This window comes from Arvicanthis niloticus, chromosome 5 (genome assembly GCF_011762505.2).
Source record: "Arvicanthis niloticus isolate mArvNil1 chromosome 5, mArvNil1.pat.X, whole genome shotgun sequence".
Taxonomy (NCBI): domain Eukaryota; kingdom Metazoa; phylum Chordata; class Mammalia; order Rodentia; family Muridae; genus Arvicanthis; species Arvicanthis niloticus.
In genome coordinates, this window is record NC_047662.1 from 6425286 (window position 1) to 6450973 (window position 25688).

Consider the following 25688-nt stretch of genomic DNA (forward strand, 5'->3'; position numbering starts at 1 on the left):
GAGATCACTAAACGGTTAAAGGTGCTTGCCGCCAAGCCTGACACCTACCCGGTGGAAAGGGAGAGCTGACTCCACAAGTTGTCCTCTGCCCTCCATCTATGCTGTGGCATGGATGTGCCACCTCCACACGTAGTCAAATATAAATAAAATTGTTTTTAAAAATTCAGTTTCAGAGGCAGGAGGATTTCTGAGTTCGAGGCCAGCCTGGTCTACAGAGTGAGCTCCAGGACAGCCAGGACTACACAGAGAAACCCTGTCTCGAAAAACCAAAAAAAAAAAAAAAAAAAAAAAATTAGTTTCAAAATATCTGTGGCAACAGGACACATGAGAACCACCCCAGGAATTCGGAGGTACATTGGTCCTGAGAACCCACGGCTTCTGAATTCTGTCCTCTGGCATGGCTGTGGGTACATTGTATCCTTTGGCAATACCAACCAGGCATGCTTGATCTTGCAGTGAAGCTCAGTGAATGTCCTTCCTCATCCTGGTCATCATTTCCCAGGACCCTCTCTGCCCCCACGGGATAGACAAGCTTACTGTTCATTCTCACGGACCCTTGATGTGAGTCAGAACACATAGACATCCCAAGAGGCCCTCCATCTCCCACCCCAAGAGGCTCTCCATCTCCCACCCCAAGAGGCCCCCCATCTCCCACCCCAGGTAGGACAGGAACAGACATTTAGAGTTCCGCTGAAGGGAAGCCATAACCTGAGCTTTCTACATTCCCACATTTCTTGTCTGTTTATCACAAGGGTCATCGTGGTGGCTTGGATACGTAGGCGTGAGATGAACTAACCTCGGGGATTCTGGGGATATGATCCTTTACTGGCTTACCTGCAGGCTAAGCCTGTTCTGAGGTCCCTTACTCACGCAGCACATAATTGTTAAGCCACTGAGTTCCAGGGCACCATTGTAGACGCCAGAGAGATAAGCACAGGCAATACAACGAACATAGTGATAATGTAAATGATTATGCATGAATGCATAAATATAAGCTTGATCTTTAGAGCATTTGGCAATACACCCAGTACTGCACCAGAGGCCCTGTGTCCATGTAACCTTTTTTTTTTTTTTCTGAGACAGGGTTTTTCTGTGTAGTCCTGGCTGTCCTGATACCCACTCTGTAGACCAGGCTGGCCTTGAACTCAGAAATCCGCCTGCCTCTGCCTCCCAAGTGCTGGGATTATAAAGGCGTGCACACCACCGCCCGGCTGTGTCCCTGTAACCTAAATAGCAGCTATATGCAATATCATTATCCGCAGTTGAGTTAGAACAATAGGGACTCAGAGAAGGGATCCATGCGCCTGCCCAGGGTCGTGGCTTACAGGTATCAGGGTCAGGACATGAACTTGGACCTGGAGCCTTTGCAACTTCATTTTCTGCCACCTCCCAAGGCCTCAACTTACCCTTAGAGGGTAGCAGCTAAGAATCTTGTTCAAGGAGCAGGAGAGATGGTTGGGTGGTTAGGAGCGCTGACTGTTCTTCCAGAGGTCCTGAGTTCAATTCCTAGCATCCACATGATGGCTCACAACTATCTGTAATGGGATCTGATTCTCTCTTCTGACATGCAGGCATACAAGCAGATAGAGCACTCAAATACAAACATACATACAAACATACATACAAACATACATACATACATACGTACGTAGAGTTCCGTCCTCAGGGCTTGAATCTTGGACTCACATTTTTCATTGGTTTTAACCCTGGACTTCTCTTTTCACGTTGGGATCAGCCAGTGCTGCCCAGCAGCCAATCCATTCAGGGGGTACAGGGGGTGGAGCCACAGCCTGAAGCCTGGCTAAGGAAGAGAATTACCCCATGGTGCATGGGACCTGCATGCATGCATGCATGCATTAAAAAGGCCCTTGCCAGTTCACACGAAGTTCATATTTAAGGCTGCTGGATACCAGTGCCTGGCTTTCTATGTGGGTGGTGGGGCTCCAGCTCCAGCTCCGGTCCTTATACTTGGAACTTTGCTTTGCTGACTGAGCCACGCCCCCTTTGCTGACTGAGCCATGCCCCCAGTCATCCTGGCTAAGATTCTGAAGTTCTCTCTGTCTCTGTCTCTGTCTCTGTCTCTGTCTCTGTCTCTGTCTCTCTCTCTCTCTCTCTCTTTCTCTCTCTTTCTCTCTCCCCCTATCTATCTATCTCAGAGATAGATAGACTCATGCAACGCTCCGAGATCTAGCCAGTGTCTTCTGCCCCTCCCCCAATGACATATCAGGTGTAAGCTCCCTCCCTCTCACTTTCCTCACTCAACACCCGTTTGAACGTGATATCTTTGTAGGCAGGTCTTAGACCTACTTCCAGTGATCCTGAGACCTGCTGTCTTGCTGCTTGGGCTTGTCAGCCTCCAGTGCCATCACGAATTCCAGCATATTCTGGAATTTCTAGGACCTGTTCCCTCTGTCTAGAATGCTCTTTCCCTCCACTTTGCCTTTCTTCTAGAATCTCCTCTTTCAAACCCCAACCCTCAACCACGCTTCAACCCTCCCCCATGCCCCAACCCTCCCCTACACTCCAACCCTCCCCCATATACCAACTCTCCCCCTAGCCCAACCCTCCTCCACACTCCAACCCTCCCCCATGCCCCAACCCTCCCCCATGCCCCAACCCTCCCCCATGCCCCAACCCTCCCCCAAACCCCAATGCTCTCCCTGCCCCAACCCTCCCCTATACCCCAACCCTCCCCATCACATCTTGTGCTTCTTTCTAAATTATAATATTTGTATTGATTCTTGAGGATTTAAAACATGCATACAATGCATTTTGAACACATACACACAAGCAGCAGATGTCTGAGGGATGGAGTAAGGTTGTTCACCTCTCGGTGGCCAAGAACAGAGACAGACAGAGTAGAGCAGGGAGGACAGACAGCAGATGCAAGGGGATAGATAATATCTAGCGCCCACAGACACACGTCTGAAAACCTACTTCCTGTACTAAATTCACCCTTCTAAATCTCTGTTGCCTCCCATCAGCCACTTCTCTGTTAATCCATACACATTGTCAAAGCCTACCCTGATAGATAGATAGATAGATAGATAGATAGATAGATAGATAGATAGATGATAGATTTTTTTTTGTCTGAGACACTCTCATGTATCTCAGGCTGGCCTTGAACTCACTATGTAGCAGAAGATAGTCTCTAACTTCTGATCCTTTTCTTTCCACCTTCCGAATACTAGGATTGCCCAGGGTTTTATGCCCACTGGGGAAGCACTGTGACCGCTGAACCCCCACTCTGATTTATGACCAAAAATGTTCCCTGCAGCTGGGAGGAGGGGGGACAAAGTCACCCCAGCTGAGAGCCATCATCATGTACAGGAAAGGAAAGTCAGGGGACCAGGCAGTCTGGAGCGGATGCACTGAGGATGCAGGCTGAGGAAGGGGCTCTGTGTAGCCGTAGCTGCAGCTGGCTCTGGATGCTGTGTGAACCACAGCCTTGGCCAGAGTGAGAGGGCTCAGGGAGCAGCCAGAGCAGGCTGCCACAAGCTCATTTACTTCCCAGCCTTGACCCCTGAACTCTTGGGCTTTTCCTGGAATTGCCGTATAACGATATGCACCAGGGCAAGGCCTGGAGCCATGGGCCTGTTTCAGAGACATCCACTTCCTCTTCCATAGGCTGGAGTGTGTTTAGCGGGTGTTGGGCGTGCCATGTGCCTGAGACCAGGGAAGTCAGGTCTGGATCCTGTTTGATGTTCCCTCATCTAGAATAAGAATCTCCAACAGGTAAGAGCCGTGGTTTGAGTTTTCTGGGCTGTTTGGTTGTTTATTTGTTGGAAGGTTTTTGTTTCTTTTTTAAGATTTGTTTTATTTTATATGTATTAAGTGTTTTGTTTATATGTATGAACATATACCACATACGTGACTCATGCCTCAAGAGGGCATAGGACCACCTGGAGCTGGAGTTGGAGCTGATTGTGAACTCACGGTTTCGGATGCTTCAGATATTATCCACATTTTTATTTTTAAAGATGGCTTCAGGTCTTCCATTTTGTTTTTGTTTTGTTTTGTTTTTTGGTTTTTGGTTTTTTTTGTGTGTGTGTTTGTGTGTGTGTGTGTATGGGTGCGTTGTCTGCTTGTCCGTGTTCCACATACATGCAGTACCTGTGGAGGCCAGAAGCAGAAGAGGGCATCATGTCTGAAGGCACTGGAGTTACAGACTGCTGTGAGCTGCCATGTGGGTGCTCAGAACTGAGCCTGGGTTCTCTGGAAGAGCAGCCAGTGCTCTTAACTGCTGAGTCGACTCTCCATCCCTAACCCTGTTTCCTGGACAGTGCCTCTGATGGGTCTGAAATTCTCCAAGTAGGTTATCCTGGTTAAGAGCACTTGTTACTCTTGCAGAGGACCTGGGCTCAGTTCCCAGTACCCACATGGTGGCTCACAACCACCTGTAACTCCAGTTCTAGGGTAGCTGACATCCTCTTCTGACCTCTGCAGTACAAGGCTGCAGGGGACAGAGGGAACACTCACGAGTGGGCCAGTTTCAGCTTCAGAAGCCTAAGGTCCTCAGAGTTCACATGGTGTCTGTAGGCCTCCGTCTTCCTCCACAGCCAGAGAGGGTCATCTAAAGCCCAAAGCTTCACATCTCCCAGCTCTACTGCTGCCATCCTTTCCAGATACTCAGCACTTGGGCGGAAAAGGGTCCTGAGGGTATTCCGACGGGCTAGCCTGCACCATGTGCTTAAAGAATCCAGCCAGTCCTTGCAATCAGAGCTGCAGCTGTGTCTGCAGTTAGCCCTTCTTGAGTGGGCTTGAGAAAGGAGGGGAAATGGGTCTCATGGAAGTGTTGATGGCCATTGGCTTAGCCCCACCCACACAAGCTCTAGCCCCATGCTGGTCCTTACAGCACACCACCATCCCCTAATCCAAGGAGGCTTGAGTGAGCCCTTCTGAAGTCACAGGAATCTAATGGTAACCAGTGACTTGGCCCATGCTTTCCCAACTGGCTTCTTAGCAAGTGGCTGTTGTGTGGCTTCAGATTTGAGTCAGCTTTGTAGGCACCTTGGTATCTGAAGGCTCTTCTTGGCCTTATCAGTGGCTTTTAAAAAGAACCATGTCAACTTAAAGTTTTGCTGGGGAGAGGGAGTGTAGCCAAGGAAAGCACACTTAACTTCACCAGGTCTCTCTCTCTCTCTCTCTCTCTCTCTCTCTCTCTCTCTCTCTCCCCATCTATTTCTCTCTCTCTCTCACACACATATATATAATAAAAATAACTAAAATAAAAGCAAATTTTTAAAACTAAAAACAGCAATAAAAGCATATTGTACACACAAAGATTCCTGGGAGATTCTTTTTAATGGATTTAGACTTTTAGAGAAGAGAACATAAGTACCCCCTCCTATCATTGAATAACAAAAAAGTGAGCATATCTCTATGACGTCTCCTGGGGACTTAGGGCAGAGAGAGGCTAGCCTGTGGATGCTACAGAATGGCTTTTCGCATGGCCATCCGGATCTCCCAACCCCACCCATCTACTCCTGGCCTGGTCCCCAGACCAGCCTCCCCTACCCATGTCCTCACTCTGACCCAGCAAGGAGGGCCTGGCCAGCCTGACCTGCTTTGCCTTCAGAGTAAAGCAGCCAACTCTGAACAGACCCTGGTGACTCCTGATTCACGCTCACCTCTGACGAAAAAGGAAAGCCAGCTGTGGTTACGGTGAACTGCTGGGGGTGGGGTGGGGAGGAGGCAGAGTGCAGGCAGGGACATAGAAATTCTGAATCATGGCACAATGCTGGAGGGCAGAGGCAGTCACGGGAGGTGAGGGGATGAAACAGGAGATTGGGTGTCACTGTTGTAGACTGAGGACAGGCCAGCAGAAATAGGCCCGGGGAGTCCCCTTCCCACTTCACCAACCTCAGAATGAGTGGCATTTCCTAGGAATCAAAGGGAGATATCCCAGGGCCTTGAGGTGGGGGCTGCCTTGGCCTGAAGTTGTGAATGAGCCAATAGCCCTGTAGAGCCCCTGGTACCAGCAGATTTTCAGAGAGCCAGTCCAGACAGAGCCCTGTGACATTGTCCTGACCTGATCAGAGCAAGATATGACAGGCTCCAGCAGACCCACCACACACCCTAGGGCCCAAACCTGATATTTTGTTTTTAATAAAGTCTCACTTTGTATCCCAGGCTAGCCTTATTCTCATGCCTACCTTAAGATGACAGGTGTGAACCACCAAACTCAGCCCAACCTTCTATCGATTGCCCAACCCAGTGGGTCCAGATAACAAAGCTTTCACTTGAGCTGAGTTGACAGATGCCCAAACCACTGGGTAGAAAGAAAAGCCTCCCACTGGTTAGAGTCTGCTAACCCGTGGAGGAAGTAGTGACTTGATTGCATAGAGACTGCAGAGGAGGCCGTGAAAGCTGAGGATGGGGTAGCATCCCTTCCCAGGATTATAGGTGATGGGCCCATGCTGGCCAGGAGCCTGAGCTAACAGTAGCTCTAATCCCAGAAGCCTGAACCAGCAGCCACCCTTCCCAGGCTGCAAGGAACTTCCGGGGAGCCAGAACCTCAGAGCCAGGCAGAGAGCCTCCAAAATTCCTTGGGATTTTTCTTCTCTAAAGAAGTCCAAAGAATATCTATTTTTAGTCGTGGAAATAGGAATGCAGAAAGACTTGGAGGGAAACACAAAATGTTAACATGTTTGTTTTCTTCTTTTCCTTGTTTGCCTCATTTTGGCCAAAAATAGAACTCTCAAGATTAAAAAAAAAAAAAAAACAAAAAACTATATTTTTAAAGTGTAATTAATCTTGACAGAGGTCATTCATGCTGGAGAGTTTTAAAAGTGGGGAAGTGAAATTATCGGCTCCCAGGGTCTGTCTGCTAGCCAGGAACGCTTTGCTATCTTGTTTTTTTGGTTTTGTTTTTATTTTTTTCTTTTCTTCTTCCCCTCCTCCCCCACTTTCTCCTGTGCAGATTCTTGGGTGCAGGGTGGTGGTTTTCAACACTGCTATGTTGTCCTTGAAAAATTTTTTGTTACCACAAAGTCATCGTTTTTTCAAACGTCTATGTGAGGAGAGGGGAGCTAGCCCAATGGGTAAAATGTTTGCTTTGTAACAACGAGGACCAGAGTTTGGATCCTCGGCCCCCCCCCCCCCCTGTGAGAAGCCTGCGTGCTAGTGCTGGGGTGTGTGTGTGTGTGTAGGTGAGGATCCCTGGGCTGGACGATGGCTGCTGGTCTCATTGAATTGGTAAAACTCGAAGTTCAGGGAGTGACCCTGTCTCAAAAGCTAAGGTGAGGAGGGGCTGGACGGCTCAATGGTTTAGAGCATATACCTCTCTTGTAGCGGACCCAGGTTTAATTCCCTGAACCCGCATGGCTGCTTACAACCATCCAGAGTTCTAGTTCCATGGGATCTGATGCCCTATTCTGGCATCTGACGGCACTGGGCACACACAGTCAAACATGGTGTACACGAAAACATGCAAGCAAAACACTCATGTACATAAAATAAACAACTCTAAAATATTTTTTAAAAGAAAAAAAATGTGCCGGGCAGTGGCGGTATACACCTTTGATCCCAGCACTTGGGAGGCAGAAGCAGGCAGATTTCTGAGTTCGAGGCTAGCCTGGTCTACAGAGTGAGTTCCAGGACAACCAGGGCTACACAGAGAAACCCTGTCTTGAAAGACAAAAAAAAAAAAAAAAAAGTGTGGTTAAAAGCATAAGAGGGGGACTGGCAAGCCAGCTTGATGAAAGGCCACCTTCAGCCCCACCTGGACTTCGGCTTCTGCCCTGGGACAGACAGTGCAGTGCAAAGGCCCTGGCCAAAAGTAGGCAACTTGCTGTGTCCTTTGATTTCCTGGACTCTAGAGCCAAACAAATGCCTACTTCAGAATCTACACTGCCAGTGGGATTCTGTCACAGTAGCAGAACTGGACTAAGACACAGAGCTAAGCTAAATCGGAAGTCCCCATCGTGACTGGGCATAGTGGTGCACACCCGTAATCCCAGTACATGGAAGGCCGAGACAGGAAGTTCCTGTACTCCAGACCAGCCGGGCTATATCTTGAGAACCTGTCTAAAACAAAGACAACAAAAGTCTCCATGAGATGGGCGGGCTCTCTGCTGCCAGGGTAATGGGGAACACCATCCCGAGACAGAGGCCTTCATCCAGGGCGGGCATCTGAGGCCCACCATGAACAGGACAGCCAAGCTGCACTGTCAACTTGACTGGAGTTAGAATCTGCCAGGAGACGCACACTGGTGTGTCTCTGAGGACATATCTAAGAAAGTTTAACTAAGGAGGAAAGACCCATCCTGAGAGAGGGCAGCATCTTCCCATGGGCTGGGGGCCTAGACTGACTGAAAATGAGGAAGAGAGCTGGCCACCATTGTTCCCTCCTCTCTCTGCTTCCTGCCATGCCCATGTGAGTGGCTCTCTCCCCTCCCAAGGCTACCCCTTCTGTGTCAAGATGGCCTATTTCTTCAAACTATGAAGCACATAAACGCTTCCTTAAGTCATTTGTGTGTCAGGGAAGGTGTGTGCGGAGGGAGGTGCATGTATGCTTATTTGTGTGGAGGTTAACCTCTTGTGTGGCTCCTCAGGCACAATCACCTAGGTTTCAGTTTTGTCTTGTTTGAAGACAGACTCCTTGTTTGGCCTGGAGCTATCTATGTATGAGGCTGAGCTGACTAACAAGAGAACCCCAGTGACCTTGGCCTCTGCCTCGCTGGTGCTGGGATCACAAGCACGCAGCACCTTGCCTTTGATCCCTCCACAAGAAAATTTTCTTCAAGCTAGTTCATCGGTGATAGCTGGATATTATAAATTCAGTGCCGTGAAATGAAAATATATCAATGCAACTCTCTCCGCTTTGTATAGGCAGGAAATCTGGGTTTGGGGCCTGACTTTGAGGCCCAGCCATGGCTCCTGACAAGTGGCTTAACCCCTCTGACCCTAGCTTTCCTTATGTGTATCAAGTGGATTATCAAACAGACAGCTAACTTCTAGGTCTGAGAAAATTAAGCCCAAGTTTGAAAATCTAATTATGGGATGGGCACTTTATGATGATTACAGCAGAAGGATCAGGGGCTTTTAGCATAGGCAAGTGGAACAGTCAACAGTGTGGAGCGGATTAGACATTATCCAGGCCTGTCTGTCCCCAAGCAACTCTGGGAAGGGGAGAAATTAAGTCAAGAGCTTCAGATTGGTAAACCAGAGGCTGTGTGGGGAGATGAGGACCATCCCCCAAGATAACCTCCTCTTTCATTCCTCATTTGTTTGGTTAGTTAGTTGGCTCGGCTCTTTGAGACAGAATTCTGTTTACATAACTAGTCAGGTCAGGTTCACCAAGGTACTGGGCTGTCAGCCCTGGGTGAAGGGCCAGAGTGACTGGCTGATTTCCAGGGCTGGCAGAAAGGGAGGTCACATCCAGCTACAGCAAGGAGGACTCTGCTCTTCCCACATCCAAGGGAGGGGTTTTCATCCTTGTGTCCTCCAAGACCTTCAGGTGGCAAGTGTGTGAGTGGCCAGACCTCACAGGACTGTCTGGAAGTGTTGATGGAAGAGTCATGTTTCTACTGTGTTTCCCGGCTGTACCTGCGCCTGGCAGAATTACGCATCTGTTCGAATTCGCTGCTGTGATAAAACATTAACCAAAAGCAACCTGGGGAGGAAAGGGTTTATTTCACCTTACAGTTCTAGGTCACTGGAAGACATCAGCGGCACAGTAACAGAAGGCAGGACTACTTGCTGTCCCCTGCCAGTCGCCTCTGACTAGGTGACTCTCTCACACCCAGGGAAATACAGCAGGAACCATGGGAGATAAAGCTTGCTAGCTGGGTCACTCACAGGCTCATGCTTAGTTAGCTTTCTTATACATAGAACCCATGACCACCTGCCTAGGGAATGGTGCTTCCCACTGTGGGCTAGGCCCTCCGGCATCAGTTAATAAGGACAGTCCCCCACAGGTCAACCCTCATGGAGGCTTTCCTTCCAGATGACTCTAAATAGTGTTCAAAGCTAACTAGGACATGACGGTGGTGAAAGCTGACTCCAACCTATGCACCCCGAATCTTTTCGTTTATCTATCGTTGACATAAAATACTGCTATGGATGACTTATTCATGAGCTAAATGAGAGCGACCAAGGCCAGAGAATGCAAACTTAGTCATCCTGCGGGGGGGGGGGGGGGGGGGGGACGACCACACGGACACTATGTCAGCACAGAGAAGCAGCTCGAGTTTGGATAATCACAACTATAGAAAGTAGGGGGCTGGAGAGATGGTTCAGCGGTTAAGAGAAGTGACTGCTCCTCCAGAAGTCCTGAGTTCAATTCCCAGCAACCACATGGTGGCTCATAACCATCTGTCATGGGATCTGATGCCCTCTTCTGGTGAGTCTGAAGATAGCGTCAATGTACTCACATACAGAAAATAAATAAATCTTTAAAAAAAAAAAAGAAAAGCTAAAGAAAGTAGATAGGCAGCCACAGGAGGCGGGAAATCCGACCTTCATTGTTGGCTTGGCTTTGCTAATAAGCTGAGCTGACAAACTAGATAGAGTTATCAGAGAGAAGAGACTCTCAATTGACAAAATCCCTCCATAAGAGTGGGTTGTGGCACCAGGCAGTGGTGCCGCACGCCTTTAATCTCAGCACTTGGGAGGCAGAGGCAGGCAGATTTCTGAGTTCGAGGCCAGCCTGGTCTACAGAGTGAGTTCCAGGACAGCCAGGAAGGACTACAGAGAAACCCTGTCTCGAAAAAACAAGCCAAACCAAACCAAACAAACAAACAAAAAGAGTGGTTTGTGGCAACCCTGTAGAACATTTTCTTAATTGGTGATTATCTTAGTCAGAGTTTCTATTCCTGCACAAAACATCATGACCAAGAAGCAAGTTGGGGAGGAAAGGGTTAATTCAGCTTACACTTCCACATTGCTGTTCATCACCAAAGGAAGTCAGGACAGGAACTCAAGCAGGTCAGGAAGCAGGAGCTGATGCAGAGGCCATGGAGGGTGCTGCCTACTGGCTTGCTTCCCCTGGCTTGCTCAGCTTGCTTTCTTATAGAACCCAGGACTACCAGCCCAGGGATGGCACCACCCACAATGGGCCCTCCCCCCTTGATCACTAATTGAGAAAATGCCTTACAGCTGGATCTCATGGAGGCATTTCCTCAAGGGAGGCTCCTTTCTCTGTGATAACTCCAGCTTGTGTCAAGTTGACACAAAACCAGTCAGTAGAGTGATTGATCTGGGAGAGCTCAGTCCATGTTTGGTGGTGCCATCCCTGGGCTGGTGGTCCTGGATTCTATATAAGAAAGCAGGCTGAGCAAGCCATGAGGAGCAAGCCAGTGAGCAGCACCCTCCATGGCCTCTGCATCAGCTCCTGCCTCCAGGTTCCTGCCCTGCCTGAGTTCCTGTCCTCACTGCTGTTGATAATGAACTGTTATGTGGAACTATAAATTAATTAACTATAAATTAACCCTTTTCTCCTCACGTTGCCTTTGGTCATGGTATTTCATCACAGCAAAACTAACCCTAACTAATGCAGTTGTCATAAGGGGCTGAAGCTGATCTGACCTACTTAGGCTGTTTATACACAACTTTCCATCTCTTAGAATCTTGATGTTCCAGTCAGCCAAGGTCAAACAATCCGCAGGCTCTTGAATATAAAAATAAAAAAAGCTTTGTCACAGAACTTGCGCTCATAATAAACATAGATATATTTTTCTTTTCTCATTATCTTTGTTATTATTGCTACAGGGTCTTGCTGGGTCACCCAGGCTGGATATAAACTTCCAGATTCAACTGATCCTTCCACCTTGGCCTCCCAAGTAGTTGGGAGTACAGGCGGGCACTACCACATTTAGATTGTTCTTATATTCATATTTAGGTCTATTTATTATTTCATTTGTGTGTGTGTGTGTGTGTGTGTGTGTGTGTGTGTGTGTGTGTGATTGTATGTCTATATATCCTGTGCATGAGGCTGCCCGAGGAGACCAGAAGAGGGCGCCAGATCCCCTGGCACTGCAGTTACAGTCAGCTGTATGCTGTCCCATTGGGTGTTACAAACTAAACCTGAGTTTAAGTCTTAAGCACTAAGCCATCTCTCCAGGCCCAGTTTTTACACTTTTAAAAGATGTGGACACTTGTGAAGCCAGTACAAGGCCAACATCAAATCTATTTGTTAGTACCCTTTGTGAGCAACCTGCTTATTTTAGCCATGGCTTTTTAATTGACATGTGGCAGGAATTCACACCTAAGCAAGGGAGGTAATACTGGTGTGTATAACTGTAAAGCCCAGAGATGGCTACTTCAGGGATGGCAGTGTCCAAGAATTCAAGTAATACCATGAATGACCACCTACACACACACACACACCCCTCAAACAACTTCCCTCTAAAACCAGCAAGGTGACTGCCAGCAGCCTTTGGCCACCATCCTGTCTAGGTAGTAAGACTAAATAGTAAGTCTGTTAGATATAACCGATATCTGTTATATATTATATCTGATAGATATTATAGATAGTAAGACTGTTTCTTTTAAGAAACAGTGTTTCCTGACAGCCAGAAGATTCTGATGGTGTGCCTTTGGTTATAGCCTCGCCTTGGATGAGGTAGATTTCCCCACAATAATGTGCTTGCGAGGGTCAAATGTGCTTCTCTCATCCCAGCTCCATGCTCAGCAGTGACAGAGGCTCGCAGTGGTGGGAGGTTTGGAACTTGGCAGAACCATCAGTGGGACACACAGACTTTGAGTCAGCTCAACATAAACCAACAGAGTAAGAATTGTCTGTCTGTCCTCTCACCAAAAAATGGAGGCTAGACAAGAAGAGAGGAGCTCAGGTCTATTGAGTGTGAAGCTGCCTAGAGAGGCTCTCAAAATGAACCCTCCAGGAGCTGGGAAAGAGCTCGGTCAGTAAAACACGCCTCCCTTGCAAACTTGTAGACCTGAGTTTAGATCCCGGCAACCGTGTCAAAGTAGGACAAAGCACTGTGTGCTTCTGATCCCAAAGCTGTAGAGGTGGAAATGTGAGGGGGTGTCATAGTTTCATCTCTTCTGCTATGATAAAAGACCCTGACCCCAAAACAACAACAGCGGCAGCTTGGTGGGGGAACAAGAGACATGGCTCACTTGTTCTTGCAAAGGACCTGGGATTCAGTTTCAGCATCCACGTGGCTCACAAAATCTGTAATTCAGGCAGAGTGTGGTGGTACATTTGGAAGGCAGAGGCTGACAGACCTCTGTGAGTTCGAGGCCAGCCTGGTCTACAAAATGAGATCCAATCCATCCAGGGTTACACAGTGTAACCCTGTTACACAGTGCCCCCCCCCCCCACACCCTCCATTGTCTCCTCACATTCCCAGATCCCAACAAGACAGGTCAACTGCAAAGACAACCCAGATGACCTGGAATCTAAGACTGACCCAGGCTTTGTTTCTCCCTGACAGTCCACCCTCCCTCCCACACCACTGCCCACCCTCAGCCACTGCCAGTCTTATTCTATGGAAAAAATCAAGAACTTCCTGTGTCAGGCTGCTTGCTTCAGAGCCTTCCAGCAAGTCAACCCAGGCTCTTTTAGCTTGCTCAGCTATTTTAAAACAACCCTTCCCAAGCAGCCCAGGAGTGGGGGCTGCGGCTTGACTCAAGGTTAAATAAATAAGAACCATTTCTCCACTGACAATCTAGGAATGAAAGATTTCTTAAGGCAAATTCCCAAGCTATGTGCTCCATTTAAAAAAAAAAAAAAAAAAAAAAAAAAAAAAAAAAAAAAAAAAAGCTGCCCCAAATTGCAGGGTTCCAGTCCAGCCTTCTCTATTTCCAAAGATATCTGGGTTGGTTTTGGCTGAGCTCTGTACAGAGAACCAGGACCAATGGCAGTGTGGGCGGCCAGGCACACTTTGAGGTCTGTGTATCTCTCGACCTAGGCTTTCTTGGCAGGCAGCCTCCTATCCCAGACCCACAGGACCTCAGAGGGTCTGGAGTACTTCTTGGCAAGCTGAGAAATGCTCATCCCACCTTGGAAGGCCCAGGCGAGATGATCAACAATTTGACTGGCTTCGGGGTCTGCTAGAAACAGAATGTTTTTCTCCTCATGTGGAGAGAGTTTTCCCTTTCTATCTTAAGAACCACCGATCCTTGTGCCCAAGCTGAAAATCTAGACTAGGAGATTTTCTGCTAGGTGAAGTGGCACGTACCTGTAATTCTAACACTGGGAAGGCTGAGCCTAGAGGACTGCAAAGTTGGAGGGCTGACTACACTACACAGAAAGTTCCAGATGGCTTGGGCCACAGCAAAACTGCCCTCCTCACTCCCAGAAGTATCTTGAGAGTGGAAAAGATGATGGCCAAGAAGATGAAGCTGTACATGGCCACTGTGGGTTGTGAAGAGACAGGGTCAGTGAAACTAACCACGGGAGACGTGTGTTCTCAAAAGGCCCACATGCCTGCCTGTGTCTCTTAGCCAATTCACCCACAGAGGTGTGTGTTCCAGAGAAGACAGCATCCAGGACTGGGGAGGTAGCCGGGTCAGTAATGTGCTTGTCATGCAACCTCAAGGACCTGACTTCAATCCCCAGAGCCCACAGGAAAAGCCAAGCATGCACTTGTAAAGTAAGTCCTGAGGAGATGAGGACAGAAAGATCCCTGGGGCTTTCTAGTCAGTCAGCCTTGTGTAATAAGTGAGCCCTTGGTAGTTAGAGAACCTAGCTCAAAAAGGGGGTGAGGGGCGTACAGAGGCTAGAGAGATGGCTCAGTGGTTAAAAGCACTTGCTGTTCTAGCACACAAATGGTGGTTTATAACTTCTTATAACTCTAGTACCAGGGAATCCATCACCCTCCTCAGGTCGCTTCAGCCACACACAGGTACCCAATCAAACACAGATAAATGAAAATATATATATTAAAGATGGACAGTGAGGAAGAGTGACATGTGAGTGGTCCTCTAGCCTGCACACACACATACTGGCTTCCTGAGTGCTATAGCCTGAGGGGACAAAAAGCTGTTATTGTGTCTCGCCACCCAGCCCCAGGGACTGTTTGTTACTGCAGCATTACCTAACATTCTCTGGCTGATTCAGCTCGTGACACACTCTGGGATGTCTGCCACATCACTCACTGGGACAGAGACTGACTTGCATAAGAAAAATAAGCAAACCACTTCCTTCTTGTCTGGCCAGCAGCCTTTACCCCAAGAGTAGTCTCCAGCTTCCATCCAGGAGTCCCATGATTTCTGGGACACCTCTGCAGCTTGAGCCCTGAATCTGTGCCTCCCTTTGCATTTCTCTGCAGCAAGTGGACACTAAATGTGGTGCTCACACTAACGTGAGATGGGCAGGAAGGACCTAGTACCTATTTTGTCTTTTTAAGACTGGGTTTCATGTACCCCAGCCTGGCTCAAAATCTGCCATGTAGCCGACCGAGGGGATTAACTGTCACTTATCCTTATTTTGCTATGTTACTATATCTGGATGCTCTAGGCACACATGCTCTCCCCAGCTTCTCCACCATCCAGTTGCCATTTTACTTAAAGGCACATGTGCCATCTTTACAGAGGCACAGAGAGATGAGGTGAACTTGCCCAACATTACACAGATAAATGCCAGAGATGGCACTTGAACCTCGTGGGTCCACTCCAGAGACAAAACGGATGTCCACAGTCAGTTGTGGATGCCTAGAATCTCATAGATGGAGATACAGGTGAAGGGCAGACCCATGGAGCCTGCTGCATGAACACTTGGTAAGGGGCTTTGCCACCAGGTTTCGATGCACACTGAACAGTAACAGTAGTAATCAAAAAAAAAAATCCCTGGTAATCATTAAGGAGACTAAACCATACTCACCCCCCAATCCTAACCTCACTCCACAGCCAGCGGAGGACATTGGGAGTTTCTTTAGAGAGCCTAGAGGCCCAGAATGGCCCGACAACACCCCTGCAAACATTAGTACCCTTGCTGTATACCCTGCTTCAGAAGCAGGTGTTCCAGGACTATCGTTACCCGTTACCTTGTTACCTGGCTGTTACCTGTTCCACCCTGTTTGCTTCTTAGCCTCTCCCTAAATGAACTGCATCATTGCAAGGACAGAGAGGGAGCCAGCATTACTGAGCAGTTGCTATGGGTGTGACTCTGTCAAGCAAATCCATGCTCAAGAGACCTTGATGCCCCTAGGAAGCAGTATCTGTTGTACAAATAAGAAAACCAGGCCGGTGGCTTTAAATGACTTGTGATCAGGAAATCAGCAACACAGCAATGCCTCAAACCCTTGTCTGTTAAAATCCAAAGCTGCATAAGAAACAGGATGCTAAACTGGGGCTTTTAGACCCAACTCCCAGAGACACAGTGGGCCTTCAGCTAGTCCTCCAGATGTTGAGTGATTGGAGTGGTTGTGTTGTATTACTTTGACTCTCTCTCTCTCTCTCTCTCTCTCTCTCTCTCTCTCTCTCTCTCTCTCTGTGTGTGTGTGTGTGTGTGTGTGTGTGTGATTGTATGCATGTGTGTGTGGTATGCATATATATGTGTGTGTTTGCCCAAGTGGCTGCATATGGAGGTAACATTGAAACGTCCTCAATTGCTTCTCCATCTTATTTCTGAACCTGAAACTCACTGTTTCAGCCAGATTGGATGGCCAGTGAGCCCAGGATCCTCCCTTCACACATATACTGCCAGCCCAGAGCTGGAGTTAGATGGCACACCACCAAGCCCAGCCTTTATGTGAATTCTGGGGACAAAAACTTAGGTTCCCATTTGTGTGCTGCAAGCATTTCCCTCACTGAGCCCCTTCCCAGCCAGTTTTATCACTGAAACAGGAGCTTGCTGTTTGAAACCTGGCCTCAAATTCCTGGGCTCTATCCATCCTCCTGCCTCAGACTTCTAGGTACTGGGACCATAGGCATTTATTACCATGCCTTCCCTTGTTGGGCGTTTTCTGAGTGTCTACTCCATGCCAGGCTCTGGACTAGGGTCTGAAGCAGCCTGGCCTCAGCTTCCTTCTTCTCAGGGAGAAGTAGTTCAAATTAATGGCACATTTGGAGTATTTTCCAATGTCCCCAGGTCCTAAGAGGGCCAACCAACAGCCTATGACCGCTCCTCAGGGACAGGGGGATTTGGGGGTCTTTCAGGGAGAATCCAGGTCTGAGTGTTTCAGGAAATCTCTGATCTGCCAGATTTCTGTGTAACTGATCAGTCGGAGATGGGGGAAGGTTTCCAGTCAGCCGGGCTTCTGTCTTTCACATAAGCCCGAGACAGACAAACCACAGCCACAGACTCAACCAGCTGTGGAAGCATCGAACAGGAAACCCAGAACATCTGGCGCTCCACTTCCTCTGAAGGCTGCGCACGTCTGGGTGCCTGTGTGTGGCTGCCTGGGTTCATGTCTGTTTTCTCTCCCACTGTTGGTTAGCAGGACTCAGATGCAGACAGAGCTGGAAACCACAGGCCTTGTGGTAACAAGGAAGTCAGACACCGGCTCTGAGACCTGACAGCACATGGCTGCTCCTCAGACAGTATCCCAGGCAGGATCCAACCCAGGCTCCAGGCCACCCTCCAGCTCCCAGCCATAGTCAGCTGCAAGTCACGGTGCAAGCAAAGGGAAGGCATTCTTTTGCTTCTGGACATAGGTGGGTTTTTTTCAAGCCGCTGTCTGGAGAGGAGGGAAAGCTCTGCTTAAATATAACCCGGCCTCCGCGTGCAGACTCGCAAAATGCAGTGTCTGGGTAAAGCTGCCTTCATGATAATTTGGGAATCTGTGGGTGACCACTGAAGCCATGTGCTGAGCAGGGGACTGATTCCCATTAGAAAGCTGGCCTCCCTATAAGGACTGAGTTTGCCGAGGCCCACACACACTTCCTTCTTTTTTTTTTCTTTGACATAGGGTCTTATGTAGCTCTGCCTGTCTTGCAACTTGCTAGATAGGGCAGGCTAGCCTTGCCTGCACAACACTTTTCCATTTTATTGAAGGGAAGACAAAAAGAAATGGAAAAGCTCTCAAAACCTCAAGAGGTAGACTTGTGAAAAATATTTAAGAATCATAAAATTGACCTACAGAGAGGGTCCTTAGCTCACCTAAGATCACACAGCAAATAAGAAGTAGGAAGTCTTTTGCTTATATTTTCTGGTTTCTGATTTTATATTTTTACAGGATTTCTGTGTGCATGGATGTGTGTCTCTGCATCTGTATGTGTTTCTTTTGCATTTTGGGCTCTCTCTTTTTTTTCCTGTTTATTTGTTTGAATTCTATTTTTCTTTTTATGTGCCTGCTTTTTTTTCTAATGAAAGAAAGGGTGTGGATTTGGGTGGGTGGGGAGGATCTGGAAGAAGTTGGGGAACAGGAAAGTAAGATCAGCATATATTGTATGAAAAAAAATCTATTTTCAATTTAAAAAGTGGGGCTAAGGTTCAATTTCAAGTCGGTTCCTAGCTCCCTGTTGGGCCCTAGATTATTCTCTCAATGAGTAGTTAACAACTGCCTGGCACACCTGGTGATCAGTATATACTTCTTGACTTCATCAACGAACTGTGCAAATTTGTGGCAAAGCCAGCTCGATCGGCATAGGAAGCCCAACCCACTGGGACCTTCACAATGAACAGCGCAGAATGGATGCTCTATTGTCACTGGCATTGCCGGGGTCAGAGCCTGGGTCCTAGCAGCCCTGCCAATCTAGACTCCGTATCCTGTCCCCAGTGAGTCAGTTACAGAAAGAAATAATAGTAAAAAAGCAGAAAAGAAGATTCATTCGACATGGCCACATCGGGAAAAGCGACCAAGAGGTCCTGTGACCCTTTAAGTCTATCTTCAGGGTTCAAACATCAGGTTTCTGTTTAAAGAGAAGGCAAGAGCTATGCATAACTAAGCAGCCCCCAAAAAGGTGTGGTCCCACTCGTTATCCACTCCAGTCTGTTCTGCAGGGCCATCTGCAAGGTGTTAGGGCTGTGTAAATCTCTCTAGGAGACAGTGCCCCCCTCTTCCTGTCTGGCGCCCAATGTCTCTTTAGAATATCTTCATTCCTGCCAGGCCCGTTACATAGACAAAGTTCTCAAGTCCGCAGCGGCCGTTCCATGTTACTCATGACTCTAGAAAACATGGCTGAGGCTCTCCTCGGCCCAGAGAGTTTAGGAGCACGTTAGGAAGATGGATAGCTTGCTGGCAACAGCGATTTGTGAGTTCCTCTAGCAGTCAGACGGGCTAGGCATGGTGGAGGCACGCCAATGGATGGAAACGACAAGATGAACAGAGCACTAATCGGGTACCGCTCGCCTGCGGCTCAAAGCAAGCCAGAGAGAAGCTGCTCATTTCGGCGGCTAAGATTACACGGGCCAACTCCCAGCAAACCCTAGACTGCGAACTGAAGCCAAGCAAGCACCGACCTGAGGTGGCACATGCGCAGTGTCCTAGGCCAGGCTCTTTTTCACACCTGCTGGTACCTCTCCCGCATCTGGGCTGTTCACCGCAGACGTACTGGTGACGTCATGGGGAAGCGGGAGGGGGCAGAGTCGTTGCCGCGGAGATGAGAAACGTGATAGCCCCGCCCCCATGGAGGTATTGGCTGAATCCAGCGAGTATTCAAAAGCTCACAGGGACAAGACTGTCTTGTGGTTCTCCACCTGTGGGTCACGACCCCTTTCATCAGGGTCGCATACCAGATATCCTGTATATCAGATATTTACATTACTATTCCTAAAAGTAGTAAAATTACAGTTGTGAAGTAGTAATGAAAATATTTTATGGTTGGGGGCGGGGGGGGGTCACCACAACATGAGAAACTGTATTAAAGGGTCACAGCATTAGGAAGGTTGAGAACCACTTCTCAGAAAGTTCTAGGGCACTTTCTGCCGAGATTCCAAAGTGATTTATTTCTTGTAGAGTGTAAGGATGTTTCTACCACCTTTAGACCCAGGGTAAGAATCCCAAAATCTGTATGAGGGGTGTGGCAGTGCATGCTTCAAATCCCATCCCTGAGGAAACAGAGGCAGCAGGCTGATCTCTTCAAGTTCAAGGCCAATCTGGTCTAGACAATAAAACCCCCTCTTTATAACAACAAGGTAATTGTGGGTGCTGGAGAGATGGCTCAATGGTTAAGAGCACTTGCTACAGGTTAGGGCACTGGCTTAGTTACTACTGCATTGCTCTGAGGAGACACGGTGACCAAGGCAACTCTTTTTTTTTTTTTTTTTTTTTTTTTTTTTTGGGTTTTCAAGACAGGGTTTCTCTGTGTAGCCCTGGCTGTCCTGGAACTAACTCTGTAGACCAGGCTGGCCTCGAACTCAGAAATCCGCCTGCCTCTGCCTCCCAAGTGCTGGGATTAAAGGCATGCACCACCACTGCCCGGCGACCAAGGCAACTCTTATCCAAGAACCCATTCAACTGGGGAGTTTCAGACGTTTAGTCTCATTGTCATCATGGCAGAGAGCTTGGCAGCACACTGGGAGGCATGGTGCTGGAGAAGTCAGTGAGAGTTCCACATCCTGACACGCAGGAAGCAGGGAGAGAGAGACTAGGGTCTCAAAGAGCCCCCTGAGTACACACTTCCTCCAACAAGGTCACACCTCCTGATTCGGCTATCAGAGTTCCTTCCACTCCTTGGTGACTTACGGGTGGTGGTTTGAATGAAAATGTCCCCCATAGGACTGAGACATGTGGCTCTGTAGGAGTAGGTGTGACCTTATTGGAGGAAGTGTGTCACTGGGGGGTGGGCTTTAAGGTTTCAGACACTCAGACCAGGCCTCCTTGTCTCCTTTTCTTTCTGTTGTCTGCTGATCAGGATGTAGAACTCTTGGCTGCTTCTCCAGCACCGTGTCTGCATGTGAGCCACCATGTTTTCTAAAATAACTGAAACCTCTGAACCTATCAGCCAAGCCCCAGTTAAATATTTTCCTTTTTAAGAGTTGCAAAGGTGTCTCTTCAAAGAAGTAGAATACTGACTAAGACAATAAGCATTCAAACCTGTGAGCCTATGAGAACTGTTCTTGTTTTTTTGTTTTGTTTTTCGAGACAGGGTTTCTCTGTATAGCCCTGGCTGTCCTGGAACTCACTACAGTCTGTAGACCAGGCTGGCCTCCAACTCAGAAATCTACCTGCCTCTGCCTCCCAAGTGCTGGGATTAAAGGCGTGCACCACCACTGCCCGGCATACGGGAACCGTTCTTATCCAAGCCTCTACAGTTACTAAGCACTGCACAGAGGCTTCCAACTATTCATAACTCCAGGGTATCCCATGACCTCTTGCAGTCTCTACCTACACCAGACACACGCACACACACACACACACCATACACACCCAAGAAACAAGAATGAAAAGAAGAACCAGGAAAACAAGTGCCAGGAATCGGTAGTGTAAAGTCACACCGTATTGGTAAATGGTCAAATTCTGTTTGAACTCACTGAGCAGGTGGCTCTGGAAGTTATCTCACCACATACACACTTCAGACCCAAACATGTCTATGTCAAGTGTCCACGGACAGGCTGACCCCCTAAGTCTATGACATGTATGAAAGCACCCGCAGTGGGAGAGAGAGGCCGGAAGTGCAGCCACGGGAAGAAGTGCAGCCATGGAGGGAAAGCTCCATCAGGGACTCCAGCCTCAACCTCCCAGCTGGTCTCTGCTCAGTGTGTGAGCATCCAATACGATGTTGGTTTACTCTATCTCTTGCTATTTATCTCACTTTGGCTTACTGTATACTCGATAAGCTCACTCAGGAAGGAGAGCATCCTTACCAGGACCATACAGAACTCGGAGCCTCCGTGTGTGTGTGTGTGTGTGTGTGTGTGTGTGTGTGTGTGTGTGTGTGTGTGTCAGGCTTTTCCACCCTTGGCACAGAAATCTGCTGTTCCTGCCTTCTCAAAAATGTTCTTTCATGACTCTCTCCCATCTTCACTTTGCTGGTTATTGTGACTCCTTGGAAATCCCTACATTCATCTCCCAGCGTTCTCCTCCCCTCTGTGAACCCTCCCTGTCTCCTCTCAGTTCTCTTCTCTACAGGGATGGCCTCTATGGAACGGTCTGCGCCTGGATTCTGGCATCATGCACATTTGACCTTGTTCCTCCATTCCTAGTCCCTCCTTCTCCCTCACTTGGTGACTCCATCCCTGACTTCTGACCTCTTACTGGAGCTGGCGCAGCACATATCAGACAGGCAGGCACCACTTGCTTCTCCGTTCATTCGCATGATGGCATCATCCACTTAGTCAGGTATAAAGACCATTTTTGTACAATGTCTTATCTCTGTACATTTTGTACAATGTCTTACCTCCAGCCTAGGATGCTGCTTCATCTCAGAGGATGGCCTGTCCATTCTTTCAGCTTTCCAGGCTGCCAACCCCGACTGTACCTTCACCCCCCCATATTTGTTGGCAGATTCTACTAACTCTTTTCTTCAAAATAGATACAGAAGTAGAGGCCGGAGTGTAATTCAGTGGAGAGCACTTCCCTGGCATTCATGAGTCTATGGGACTGGTCCCCAGGACAGACAAAGATGTCAAGGTTCAGACTCCAGCCTTCGATGACACAGGCTTAGAGTAATCGTCCCTCATCACCCAGATGATAACCACTGCCCCTGCCATCTCCTTTGCATCAACATTTACTTCTAGTCCCTTCTCCCATGAATGTCCATGTAACCTCAGAACCTCTGATCAAAGGCATATTCATGTGGCATCCCTCTGTACATCCTTCCAGAGGTGACCATCTTGCTTGGAATAAAAGTCAAAATTTCGTCATGGCCAGCAATGTCCTGTTCAGCCAGTCTTTAAGCACATTGCTGGGCCTCGGCTCCGGATTCCCCTTGCTCATCCAGATCTCTGTGTTGGGGCTTTGGGGGTTCCCATTCTCTTTTGCCGCTTAGCTGCTTCATAGAGGCTGTGGTGGTTTGAATGAGATCAGCCTCCATGGGCTCACCTATACTCACCCGCGGATGGAACTATTTGGAAAGGATTGAGAGGTGTGGCCTTGTTGGAGGAGCTGTGTGACTGAGATGTCTAGACCCAGTGCTTCTTTCTGCCTCCTGCCTGCGAATCAGGATGTAAAGCTCTCAGCTCCTGCTCCAGTGCTATGCTTGCCTGCTTCCCACCACGATGATCATGGATGTGCCCTCTAAAACTGTAAGCCAGACCCCAATGTAACGCTTTCTTTTATAAGAGTTGCCTTGGTCATGGTGTCTCCTCACAGCAATAGAACAGTGACTAAGCCAGCGACCTTTGAAACATTTATTTAACCTTCTTGGATATGATCAGTGACTATTTCAGCTTTTCCTTCTACACTATGGAGACCTTCCTGAGTGGGCAGCGAGCTCTGCCAACTGCTCAGTGGTAACCCCGAATGCAGATCCTTCCTCAATCCCCAGGGTCTGTGCATGGAAGAAGTAGTGACAGACGGTGTAGCATAGGCGTGCACACAGACGGTTACTCATAAAGCATGACATGTACAGTAAAGGAAAGACAGGCAGACAAGACAGAGAGGGAAGACCTCCCGGGGGCATTCTCATAGAGCCAGCTGGCTCAGGATGTTTTAATAAAATGCATTTTTGCCCATTCTGGAATCTGAAGTCCAAGGACAAGCAAGCCCCTAGCAGGTCTGGCTGCCCGCTTGGCTTCTCTCCTTCACTAGAAGACAGCTTCTTTCCTTTGAGCTCACATGATCCTGTGTGTGCATGCCACTGGTGTCTCTTTATATCCTAATCTTTCACAAGGATACCAGTCAGCTTGGACTCTAATGACTGACAGTCTGTCTGTCCATCTTTCCTTCTTTCCTTGCTTACTTAGAGACAAGGTCTTGCTGTGTTATCCGGGCTCACCTCCAACTGCTAGACCTGAGAGATCTTCACGCTTAGCCCCTAAGAGTCGCTGGGACTACAGGTGGGGCTCCCTCCGAATATGTTCCTTTCTGGCATACTCTGAGGGGCTAGAGGAAACACAACTTGCTCATACATTAGTTTAGATCCAAGGGAAGCTTAGGAAGGAGAAATGAGACAAGATGAACCTTCCAGGCAAAAGAGAGAGAGAGAGAGAGAGAGAGAGAGAGAGAGAGAGAGAGAGATCGTGAAGTCCTGTGGCTAAGAGCTCTGACAAGTGAGAGGACATGGGAGACCTTTGTGGCTTGAGCCCAGGTGAGATGCTGGACAGCAGACATGATGGGGGTCCAGTGGGGATCAGCCATTGGGTGGTCACTTAGGGCTGTAGTTGAGAATAACATAAGTGGTATCTTATGACATGTCTGCTCTGGTCACAGATGGGTTAATGTTCCCTGACACACACACACACACACACACACACACACACTCACACACAACCATAAGGACCATAAGGACCATGGGACACAGAGCATGCCATCTTCCTCACAGTAAGGGGTCCTTAACAAACTCTGAACAGATCATTTTCTTAAGGATGCCGAACATGGTTGATGGGAGGACTGCATGCAGAAGAGGCCAGGGGGAAATGTAAAAAAGTCAAAGCACCCAACAAATTATGAGAATGCCAAGGATAGACCTCTGAAAGCTCAGACTGCTCCCTCTGTGGGGCTGGCCCTGCCTTGTGGAAAATGGCAGCCCTCGAATCCAGCTTCTGCCCAGGCCACCATATCTGTGTCAGCCTCCTCTCACAGACACGAACACCAACAGGCACCTGCTGAGACACTGAGTCCTAGCTAAGGGGGCCAGGATCTCTCACCTGAGAAGTGATTGACATCTAGGGGCTGTGGGCAGAACACCCCACTCCTTACCCTGCACCCTGCCTAGAAATCAGAGCACGCGGCTGCAGGCTCTTCCTGTGGACCAAAGGCTCCCTTCTCTGCCAGCCTGTCTTTATCCGTGGTGCTAATAACTTTTCTGATAAAGTCACTTCTCAGTAATCTGCCACAGTGTCCCTCCTGACACCTCCCTCCCTCCCTAAACCTTTTACAGTCATTTAGACAGATGTGATTTCTGACTGGAGTGGTAATGTTCAGATGAACCAATGGAACAGTCCACATCTGTCTTCTGAAAGCCCAAATACAGTGGGATGCCTGGATGTGTCCTGTGTGTGCTGCGGGGGATGGAACCCAGGGCCTTGTACATCCTAAGCAGGCTCTACCGCTGAGCCCTGTGTCTAGCTAGCCCTCTCATTTTATTTCTTTGCTTTAGATTCAGTTACACAGATCCCTTAGGCTTTCTAATGTGGCAGCTCCACCCATCCCTATGGCCTGCCCTATAGCCTGCCCTTCCAAGTAAGGACCCGAGATTCTCATCAGCAACTCTACCCAACACCAAAGCCTACGTGTCCTCTGCACATGCCCTGGAAACTCCGCAGGCTCCTCTACTCCAGGTGGTGACCCAGATTTGTATTACCATCCAGCCATCCCCACCACCTGCCCTCTGGTCTCTTCCTCCCCAGGTAGGTACCCTAGACTCACACTGCCAACTCTGCCCACTTCTGCTCCTTGAGAAGTCCTTAGCGCCTCCTTCAGACTCCTGATGGCTGTCTATGAGAATCTTCTTGCTCAGTAGATATCTCCTGGAGTCAGAATCTACACCTAGCCAGCTAAGCCGTAACTGCTTCTGATATCACATTTGAACATCAACTCTGAATTGCCCCAAGACTCAACCCTAGGCCCCACCCAGCTGGTCTACAACCTGACAAGCTGGAGTAATAGATATAAACATACATACACCCAACAAAGGAGAGACCAGATCTCCAAACCAAGAGACACAATCGATGACCTAACTCCTGATGCCCAGGTCCCATCACAAAACCACAGACACGGATAACTAAGTTGACT

The 25688-nt window shown here is 48.5% G+C and overlaps 1 long non-coding RNA gene across 1 annotated transcript in view; it reads left to right on the top strand.

Annotated features, from left to right (window-relative positions):
- Positions 1-2701: 2701 nt before the first annotated feature.
- The window catches only part of LOC143442277 (uncharacterized), a 36989-nt gene continuing 14002 nt past the window's right edge, over positions 2702-25688 (top strand). Inside the window, exon 1 of the long non-coding RNA XR_013110312.1 lies at positions 2702-3735. This is a non-coding gene — a long non-coding RNA (uncharacterized LOC143442277). The remainder of the gene's footprint in view (positions 3736-25688) is intronic.